This window comes from Camelus bactrianus, chromosome 5, assembly GCF_048773025.1.
Source record: "Camelus bactrianus isolate YW-2024 breed Bactrian camel chromosome 5, ASM4877302v1, whole genome shotgun sequence".
Taxonomy (NCBI): domain Eukaryota; kingdom Metazoa; phylum Chordata; class Mammalia; order Artiodactyla; family Camelidae; genus Camelus; species Camelus bactrianus.
In genome coordinates, this window is record NC_133543.1 from 95,455,388 (window position 1) to 95,462,025 (window position 6,638).

The window sequence follows — 6,638 nt, forward strand, 5'->3', positions numbered from 1 at the left end:
TTCTATGTCTATGAGTCTAACTAGTGGGTAGAGGCTAAGGATACTGCTCAAAATTCTGCAGTGCATAGGACATCTCCCATAACAAGGAAACGTCTGGCTCCACATGTCAGTAGTGCCAAGACTGAGAAACCCAGCTACAGTGTGTTTTATTCTTCTGAGCATTTCCCCATCTATTATTTCAAAACACTGATCCTGAGACTTATTTGAAAGAAAACTATTCGTCTATTAGTTTTAATAAAGATACATGGAGCCCCTGCAATGGACAAAATTCTGTGCCGGGAGATTTTGTAATGGAACATTCTGGGCCGTTATTTGGTTTGTGATTTAGAGCGGGAACTGAGGCTGGGTGGTAGGGCCGCTGATACCCAGCCATGCGAAACGTGCAATAGGGTCATGTCCCTCAGTTGCAAAGAGTTCTTGAATATTAATTAACAAAATACACGTACGTGTATTTTTCACTGGGTGTTAAAATAATTCCGTGAGGCCCTCTTATCCCACCTCACCCTCTAGGCCACTCTGCAGAGACAGCACTGCCATCTTGCCAACTGCTTCTTCCAGGAGCTCCCCTGTGCCCCCTATTTCTTATTTAATTCTTTCATGGCTGTTTCTTAATAGACAATGTTAGTTTTTGTGAAGATAGTTGGGGATTTAACTCTTGTATGCCACTCACAATATATTTATATCACTATTTTTAGTAAAATACATACCTGATGTTAACAATTGTTACCATATTAATATCACTTACCATCAGACGAGTCAAACTAGTCTACTGTGATTGTATTTCCTTCATGTACGATCTTTTATTCTTCTGAGGTATCTGTCTTTTTATTTCTAATTGTCTGGCTCTTGTTTTGTTTCTTTTCATCTCTCTGCCAGCGTGGGCCATATGATTTTGCCTGTAAGATTTTGTTCTTAGACATCAGTTAATAAAAATCCTTCAAGCACATAAATTCATTTTTCATTCTAGGTAGGAAATGCTTTCTTATTTTAAATGCAATAAGGATTTTACCAGAAAAAGGTAAGCCATTGAAAAGATTTATTTGCATTTTCTAAGTCATCACACAATGGGCAGTTTACTAAATGATGGAGCACAGTGACCTGCTTTACAACCTGTGGTAGGAAGTCAGTAAACAGGCTCTGGTGACAAGATCAGGGCTGCTTCTGCACTTGGCAATGAATTTTGAGGCTGAGACCCTTTCATTTATCCTGTCCTTGGTAAGAGGGATTCTGGACTGTACCCAGGAAAACTTCCTGATTGTATTTATCTGTTGTTCAGATGTCAGTCCAAGCATGTCATGTTGTGCTACGTGAGATTTCCTTGTGTGCCTGTGACTGTTGACAAAACCTGGCCGTTCCAGGAATTTTTAGGTTTTTTGACTTAGAAAAAATCTGCTAAATCTAGCTGACATTCAAAAAAAAAAAAAAAAAAAAAAGAGGGGGAACTAATTAATATATTATGAGATTCTTCCATGACAATGGAGCGAAGTAGCAACAGGGAAGTGGTCACGTGTCTGCTCTCCTCTGTCCCCAGAGTCAGTATATAAGGGACCCCCCAGCAGGAGGTGGCATCAGACCCCCCCTCACCTCCTGAGTCTCCGTCCTCCCCTCTCCTGAGTCCTCTCTACTGACACTATGGGCTGCGGTGGCTGCAGTGGTGGCTGCGGTGGTGGCTGTGGCGGCTGTGACAGCTGCACCACGTACAGGTGCTACCGGGGGGGCTGCTGCTCCAGCTGCTGTGGGGGCTGCTGCAGCAACCCTGTGGTCTGCTGCCACCGCCGCACCTGCCGCCGCCACTCGTGTGACTGCGGCTGCGGCTGCGGGAAGGGCTGCTGTCAGCAGAGGGGCTGCTGCAGGAAGCAATGCTGCCACTAGGGGGCCGGTCCGCAGGTGCCACGGGGGCGTCTGCTTGCTCCCAATGCTAAGGTTTCCCTCCATCCCTCTGTCCTCTCCCAGCTGTCTCCCTGTCACCCGAACTTCCCGGGAGTTTTCTCTTTGGCTGAGTTTCTCTGACTCTGAGGCTTTGGTGATTCTTGCTTCTTGATACTTATGGCAGGACATATCATACAAGGAAATCCAGTGGGAAAAGGGGGAGAGCATCTCGGTTATTCATCAGTGGCTCCGGTGGCTGCAGCACTTGGGGACGCTGACAGTCTGCTGACCCTGGGGGAGGCGGCCTGGTCTCCGCCCCAGGCAGTAGCTGCAGGGCCGGCCTCCCCCAATCCATTCCTGTCTGCTGCTCCCAGACCCACTTGCCCTGCTGGGTGAGGTTTGTCCCTTTGGGCTCTGTGTTGGGACCTTGTTTTAATTTCATCTCTTTTTGCTTTGACTACAAGTCTTCACACCTGAAAAGTATCTCACCAGCAGGAATAATGAACATCAAAGCTGTGAGCACTTCTTAGCACCTGCATAGCAGCCGCAGCCCCGACCTCGAACCAGGAGGACTGTGATCCTCCGTGTTCTGTCCTGTGACAAGTGTGCGTTGCTTTTGTCTACCAAGGTCTGCCCCTGCCGCCTCTAAGTACAGTGGATTCCTGATTTCACAGTGGCTGCTTTGTATTTCTAGTTATTACATAGCAACCTTCTAAATGTCTGATAAACTAAGCTAAGTCATCCTTAATATACTGCCTCACAAGACCTTATCTGGTGGTTACCTGAGGGAGGACGGATGGGCAGCGTTGAGTAAGGAGGACAAGAGACCTCCCTGGGCTGGGTTGCTTGAATGTATTGTGATCACAGCTTATTCTTTAACGGAAGCTCTACATTCATCAATGTTAAAATTTTAAATATTTTGTCTGTTTCCAATCTGTACTGTGTCTTGAAATATTTTCATTTTTTTTGAAGGCGTTCAGTGAACAGACAATAATAGACAAGCACTCAACCAAGCTTGATAAAATCTACCTTGGGCATCAGAATTTCTGCCATTGTGATCCATGCATATTCCTTTTTGGCCAAAATAATTCATTATATTATGGATTTCATATATACTTTGAATTCAATTTGGGAAGGGTACCTTTCTGACAAGTCAATTTCTTCTATTAAATTTAAAATGCTTGTTTAGTCACAAAAGATTTATTTCCACAGATTTTTAGCCAATTCCAGATCTGCCTGCAATCTAAATATCCTCTATAACAGAGCATAATGCCACTTCTCAATGTAGAAATGAATTTTCACATTGAATATAAACAAGTCAGTTTTTGGGTTTATGAAGTTTTTAGGTGAATGGTGACTTTTTTTCTGAAAAAAATGAATTTTCCATAGAAGATCACACCCACACCACCACCACCATGACCACCACCAAAAGCCATCCATTTGTATTAAATAAGCATGAATAGAGGTACGTAAGAATTTCATCTTCCAAAGGACTTTTATACAGCATTTTCTCATCCCCTATTAGCTATTTTTGAAAATGATAAACACATTGAATTGGACATGGAGAAACAGCCACTCCTCTGCAATACTAGTAAGAATGCTAATGGGACATTTCTAGGGACAGCTGTTCAGCATCTGAACTTTTTTTTTAAGTACATGCCTTTCAGTTCAGAAATTTCACATCTTGTGCAAAGACAGACTGTTTACAAGGCTATTCATGGCAGTGTAGTTAAAGACTAAGAAAATACTAAATGTCTGTCACTGAGATCAGATTAAATGTCCTATCTGTACAACAGAACACTGCACGGCTGTCAAAAAGAGGGGGCTAGATCTCCATGAACTGAGAAGGAATGCTTTGAGGTTTATTAAATGTCCAAACAGCAAGCTACAGTGTGTCCAAGAACATTTAAATAAGCAGAGATTTCCCTAAAAAACTGTAACGCACTGTCAGGAGCAGATGCTAACAGTGAGGTATACAGGAGGTGTTGTGCGGGTGCCTGGGGAGTGACGGGGATTCGGGAGGTTTCAGGAGGAAAGAATTATAGGGTTAATTACAAGGGTTAAAGACTTGATGGAAACCTGCAGGCTTCTCAATGACACACCGCTGCCAGCGCCGGAGTGTCCTGTGACATCACACTTGAGAACTAGTGCCCCAGGGAGCTCTTAGCAGGTGGAGCAGTGCTCTGAATGCTTGTGCTCTGGTGGCCTCTCTGTGACTCTTTAAGCACACACAACTGCCTTGGGGCTGCGCTGAGGGAATTCAGGCAAAATAGAGGCAGTGAGAGCCTGACAGTAGCTCCATCATGACCCTATGAGGGGTAGGGGTCTAGTTTTCAACTGACCAAAAGCCTCAGTGTCTCCAGGTTCCTATGAGCTTAAGTAAAGTGATTTGGGGGAAAATAAAAGGGATTTTTTTATTCAAGTTAACTCAATCTATAGGCGTCATTAAATAATTCACCCAAATCTTATTCCTTGCAAGTTTTTAGAGTCCTGTAGGTCCTGTCCAAAAGGTCCTCTATCCTCTGAGAAATGGCCTATGGAAACGACAGGCCAGCCAAGAAACAAGCACCAGTCGGAGGGTTGGAGTACTCAGATTTATTATACCAGCGGGCTCAGAGGGGCTTCTGCTCCATGGCTCTGAGCACCTCCAAGACGTGTGCATGGATTTTTATAGGGTTAATTACAAGCTTGGGGTATTCAGCCAATAGGCATGGAGCAGCTTTAGCAGCATCATTATCACAAAAGCAGAGGCGGAGGGGTGCAGCAAACTGACACTCCAAGGCCAGATATGTCTCTCTGAAAATCCAGCTGGCTAGCAAAAAAACATGAGCAGGGAATCAGCAAACCGACACTTACTAACTTAGGTTTACGAATTAGCCCAGCCCAGCTTTTCCTTCACATTCCCCGCCCTTGATGCGTTCACAGCCCCTGTTGGACTGGGCATCATCACTCACCTGTCGCAGGGGCTCATAATTGGAGGCTGACATCTGGAGTTTTATATTCTCCATCTGCTCACTGACAAAGCGGATCAGGAAGTCTAGGATAGAAGGCCCACACAGCAGAACTGCAAACATCAGGGTCAAGGGACTTATGAACGGTGCCCGGCAGGAGGTCCGGCCCCAGGGGCCTGTCAATCGGCCCTTGTCTGAAATATGTTTCCTCTTTTTCACTCGGTCTTGGAACTCTTGAATCATCCCTCTGACAATTCCTGATTGATTGGCATAAAAACAGCACTCTTCGTTAATGAAGAGACACAGTCCCCCCTCTCTGGCCGTGAAGAGGTCCAGACCCCTCCTGTTTTGTGAGACCACCTCGGCCAGAGAATCAATCTGATTTTGCAGAGCCCCTAGGGTTTCTGCTATTCATTGGAGATCCTGGCCTAACTCACCTGTAAGCTGATAATAGGAATAAGAGGATGAGGCTATGCCACCGATGCCTGTGCCCACCCCTGCTGCCACTCCGAGCCCCACTAGCAAGGGGAGTGAGGGCGTTAGCGTCAGTAACATCAGCCTTATGACTGTCTTACACATGATGCCGCGGTGATGGCACTAGCTATAACAAGGTATAAAATAGCTATCAGGACCCTATGGCCTATAACCCAGTCAGGTGGGGCGGTGCTGGCCAGCCCCACTGCCAATACGCAGGTTGGTACAGCAAACAGGGAAAGAGGCAAGGGAGCACAAGAGGAATACATTTAACAGTTTCGTTGAGCTTTCCTCAAACTTCCGGCGAGCATTGGCTAGCCAGCTTCCGGGTGTGGCTAGAGCAGGGCTCGTCGATCCTTTTCTGGTCCCTCTTGATCTTGACCTTGAGCGGGTCTCCCGGGACACTCTCAATTTTCCAGGGACCCTCCGTCTGAGGTGAAGTCGCTCTTTTAACCCTGGAGTGGTGGATCCAAGAGATGATTCCTGCAACTTAACAGCTGTAGGAGGAGCTAATACTACTAAATATGGTCCCCTCCGTGTTGGTTTGAGAGGTTCCTTTTTCCAATCCTTCACCCATACTCGGTCTCCCGGCTTATGGGGATGAATCTGGACTCCTAACAAAATGGGGGTTCTCTCCATTACCCAGCCCAAAACTTCCTGTAGTACTTGTCCTAGTCCCAACAGTTGTTGTTGGAGCCCTAAATTTCCTGTCTCCAGGGTGGGGCTTTCCATCCTGACTAAAGGTGGTGGTCACCCATAGAGGACTTTAAAGGGAGAGTACCCAGTGTTAAATCTTGGGGTGCATCTAATCCACAACATAGCCAGGGGTGTAATGTCCACCCAGGGGAGCTGGGTTTCTTGGCTGGTTTTAGCTATCATTTGTTTTAGAGTTCTGTTCATTTGTTCTACCTTCCCTGAGCCTTGAGGCCAGTATGCTGTGTGCAGGTTCCAGCGGATGCTCGGTGTCTTTGCCACTTGCTGTACAATCTCTGCCATGAAGGCGAGTCCGTTGTCAGACCCGATGGAGGTAGGCATTCCAAACCGAGGGATGACACCCCTGAGGAGAGCCTTTGCTCCCTCTCTTGCTTTCTCTGTCCTGGTGGGGTAGGCCTCTATCCACCCTGTGAAGGTGCAGACAAAACCCAGCAGGTACTTATATCCCTTACTGGGCCCAAGTTCAGTAAAGTCCACTTCTAAATCTTTGAAGGGAGCCATCCACATCGTTGTCCTCCCGTTGGCCCAGTGGGCCCTTGTTTTGGATTGTTTTGAGCACAGAGCAAGCAGTGCTGGGAGACTGATGTGCACAGAGTAGGGAGATGAGAAATCAGAAAAGATCGCTTTAGG